We start from the raw sequence: 4,966 nt of genomic DNA, 5'->3' as shown, positions 1-4,966 counted from the left end.
TATATATATATATATATATATATATATATATACACGTTACATGATTACAATTTTATTCAATATAGGACATACCTGGCAAATGAAAATATATCTATAGCAAAAATATCCCATGCTAAATTTTACGTACTTGAGTTTTATTTGCAATATAAATTATACATTCTAATTGAAATTAAATAATTGAATAGAACATTAGATATGCACTAACTTTCATAAAAGTTCGGATACACACGTACTCTATTAAATAACTCTATTAAATAACAATTTATCCATTTTTCAGTTTCAGAATAAATAGTGTTCGTATTAATAATAATTAATATTTAGACAAATTTAATATATTCTCTTGAATTAATTTAATTTCATTATTTTAGTTAAATTAACGGTATTGAAAAAAATCAATAGTGATCTATAGAAATGATTGAAAATAACTTGGATTCAATTCATCATTATGAATTTAATAGTAGATATATTCTTTTTTATATATTTTAAACCACTTGTACGTATAACACTAATTGCAAAAGTTTCATAAAATGTTTTCAATTTCATTAAAATGCATGACGTTTATTTTGCGGGACACTAATACTAAATCACAAGATTAATATATTATAAATATTCGCTTTTGCGTATATAATAAAAAATGATTTATAAAACTTCTTAGCTCATCCTACCTATAGCGTTAGCTATATAGTGTGTGTGAATAAATATCCTAACGTGTATAAACAGATAACACAATTTCTGTTTTAATTATTATATAATAAACAAAAAAAATTGTTGCCTGACAAATTAAATAACACAATTGTTGTTTTATGCTCCAATTTTTTACATAGTCATTCGATGAAATTTATGCATATGTCCGAATTTCTATAAGCATTAATAAAATTACGTATATAAATTACGTATATATAATTAAAATTTTGCATAAAATCTTGGCATTATTTACCAGATCACATAACTCCTCATCGAGATTATAATTTGTGATTATAATTTGTGGACAATTTATGAAGAACTACTACTGTCATTTATTTAAAATTGTTTTTATAATATGAAAATTTTTAATAAAATTGAAAATTTTACATGTGTCACAATGTGTCATTTGGAAGAAAATTTTGATATGTAATTTTAATGTTGCAAAATTGTTGCTTGTGCTTATAATTTTAGTTATATATAATTTTAGTTATTAATAATGTTTTAATTTTCTTATACCTTATAGTAAACAGTTTGACATGCGTAGTTTAATGTGAGAAATAAGATGCTGACGAAATAAAAAAAAAAATTGGTTCAAAATCTTGAAAGTATTTTTAAATCCATAATTTTTGTTTTCTATGTAAAAATATCTCGTATATATAGTCACATTTGGCATTCCAACGTTCAAGAATGGATCTGGACACGAAGGAAACTCGCGAAACGCATAATCTTCATATAGAAGCATCTGTGGAAGCCTCAAGAATATTAACTGTTATAATTAATCAAACTGTAAAGCACGTAAGGATAAGCACGTAACGATAAATAAAATATTATTATTAGTGTAAAATTCGATTTAAAGGACAATATAATTGTGACTTAAAATATTGTGACTAAAAATAATATGATCAAAATGTGTCTTTGACTTTCGAAATGTTACACTTTAGAAAATACTTTTTTAAATTTTTTGTACTTTTTGAGATATGTAAAATGATGACACTGTACGTGCATACATACATGCGCGCGCATGTGTGTAATATTTTTTAAAAATTACACAAAATTATAATCCATGTATATTGCTTGCGTTCCTCAGCTTCTGTTATCTGTTGACATACTAAAATGGATCTGTTTTTTCTTCTGCATTATTTTCGAAAAGATCAGAATAGAGCAAATATAAACGATCATTGACTTAATGAAAACTAAAGCTTACGAATCGAATGAAAGAAATTTGATTATATTTTTAATTAAAATTAACATTATATACATTATATACGTATATTATCATTGCGTTATTAAATAATCGAAGTCTGTATTAAATTAGAATTTTGTTGTTTGTTTTTATGTACTATTGCATTTTATATTTACTGTATATGTGTATAATAAAATAAACTTCTATCATTTTCCCATTTTTTATATACATTCTTTATAATTTCAATGCTAATACTGACAAAAAGTTATATAAAATTATAGTATTGTACTTAGATAGTTTAAAAAATTTTTTACGCAGGCTGTCAACATTTTGACACATAATATCAATAAAAATAGCTATGAAATAAATGTTCACAAATATACTAATTCAAAGATAATTTCCCAAATTAGAGCACTTAAGACATGTACAAAATCTTCATAAAAATTCAAACAACACAAACAAAATATAAAAACAAAATATAAATATAAAAACAAAATCTATGTTATTCTGATCTTTAGTCATATTTATGGCGTAAACACATGTTGCAAATTGATTGAAAACATGTATACAATATATCCGATTATTATTCGAATTATCCATTTACGCAGACATTGGTATTTCTTTGATGTCATCCACTAAGGAAAGTTCATGCAAGCATATATTTAATTCCTTTAAAAAAATATATTGATTAATTATGCGACAAAGAGAGTTATTGAATAAAAGAGAGTATTTGAATAAAAATTATTATTATTGCAATGTGTATCGAAAATGTGATAGATAAAAAATTTATGAGAAGGATTGATATTCGAAACATAAAATTAAAAAATGTTATGTTGAAAACTAATTTGGGAAAGTAATATAAACACAAACATTAATTTTACTAAACAGTTTTTGACATTACATTATAAATAATGTTATAAACATAAAAAATTAATTTATCCAAAAGCTTTTTATAAAGACTCCACACAAATCTTATGAGTTTCGTTCAAATTGCTTTAAATTTTAATATTTAATTTATAGTTCATATCAAGCTAATTTTTCATGAGCGCAAGCCTTCAAATGTCTTATTTTTTACTCTAGAAACTATGAAAAGTTTTCATATTTTAAGTGAATAAGTACAAAAACTCGAACTAAATCTTTTTTACTACACTTGTATATGTATCAAATGATATGTTTATAATTTTAGTTTTGCGTTCGTTGTCAGAATTACGCACTTGGACATGACAAGCATTTCATTCCTTTCAGATACGTAATTTATATGAATTTCCCTGCTTCTCATAAAATAGAATGCTTGATTTTTATGAGTCTCTTTGCCTCTTTGGAAATCCTAACACACTTTTTGGAATTAGAAAATAAAATAGAACTTTTTTCAGAATGTTTTATACATGTATTTTTATACTGTAATAATATTTTATAAAATATGATACTTTTTCGTAATATTATGTCTAACACATTTTCCCATGATATGTATACTATATATATGTATGATATATTACAGTATTTATAATGTTAATAAAAAAAACTGATTTTGATTATTTTTTCGTATAATGACCTTTTCCAAAGGTCTATTCAATTTTCCTAGAGCAAAATCTAAAGCATTTAAAAATTTGTGCCTTTGAGAACTTTTAATCGTAACTTGACATAAGTTGAAAGATATTAAAATTTGAAGCAATTTGATTAAAATCCATTTTTTTGTGAGATTATTGCTCATAATTGTGAGACAAAAATGCCTTTAATACTCTCAATGGAAAAAACGGTCAAAAAAATGTTAAGAAATTTTAATAAAGCAGTATTAGAGACTATGAATATATACAAAATTTTTACCTTGAAATAAAAAAAGCTAACAGATATCAATGTAATATTATGAAGCTGCTTCAGTTATTCGTAATATAATATGAATCATTATAATAGACATAGGAATAAAATGGATAATAAATAAAGTACGTAAGAAAACTCCATATGACCAAGGCATACAGGAAAGAGAGAATGTCCCAGCCTAAAATATTCAGAAGAGAATATTCGAACAACCAAACCAAAGAACGAGCCATAGATTATTAATGGTGTCAATGCAGCCTACAATGTCTTCGCCATAGTTTCCAGATCGTCGGCAAGTAGTTTGAATTCTTGCTGCACGAGACACAAATTTTTTATAAGAATTTCAGAATTAGTTTTTGCAAATCCTCTAGAAACTTTGTGAGAATTACTGTGTAAAGTGCTTATATTAAAGGATGAAATATGTACACATCAACTAACAAGTACTGAGTGATAGAATGAACACATAAATAATTTAGATTACCTAGATTAGCTTGCTTACTTCTCGCTGAATTTTTTTTATTCAAGTGTATAGATTATAATCAATTATAAATGTGACCATCCTTATATTATGTCTTTACACCAGGTTCCCAGGATATTTATTGAATATTTTTTATCTACGATACTTTTAATGACGTATTATCTAAGTACATAAAGTTATTCTTGTAATAATAATATAATTTATTATGAATTATTTATAATTAAGAATAATAATTATTCAGTCTTGAATCGCAAACTACCGTAGTAATATCACGAGTTAATTGACTAACAATTTAACAATTTGATGCTATTTTTGCTTCTTAATACGCTGAATGATAATAAAATCTGTAAGTAATTAATTCTTATTGCGAAAAATATTATCTTGGCCGAGAATCGAACCTAGACTTCTTAGAACGCTCATACGGAATGCAAGAGATTCGAATTCTACTCACGACTAAGATAATATTTTTCGCAATTAAAATAAATTATTCACAGAATTTTAATATGTCATTTTAATATGTGTTCAGCATTATTAAGATTATTTTAAGTTGAAAAAAGCATCAATTTGTCAAATTGCTAATCAATTTTTGCTCGTGATATTACTGCGATAGTTTAGTAGAGTTTGCATTTCAAGATCGAAAAATCATTTTGGCGCGAATTTTAAAGGACTATATACGTAGTATATAAATTCAGACAGAATCATACAAACATTTAAGTATACACGCGTGCGTGTATATGTGATGTATTATACGTATATACGTGTGTATGTATATATATATATATATATATATATATATATATATATAT

This window comes from Atta cephalotes, assembly GCF_000143395.1.
Source record: "Atta cephalotes unplaced genomic scaffold scaffold00027, whole genome shotgun sequence".
In the NCBI taxonomy this organism is placed as follows: Eukaryota; Metazoa; Arthropoda; class Insecta; order Hymenoptera; family Formicidae; genus Atta; species Atta cephalotes.
The sequence above is the reverse complement of the archived record's forward strand: the minus strand, read 5'-3'. Positions refer to the sequence as shown.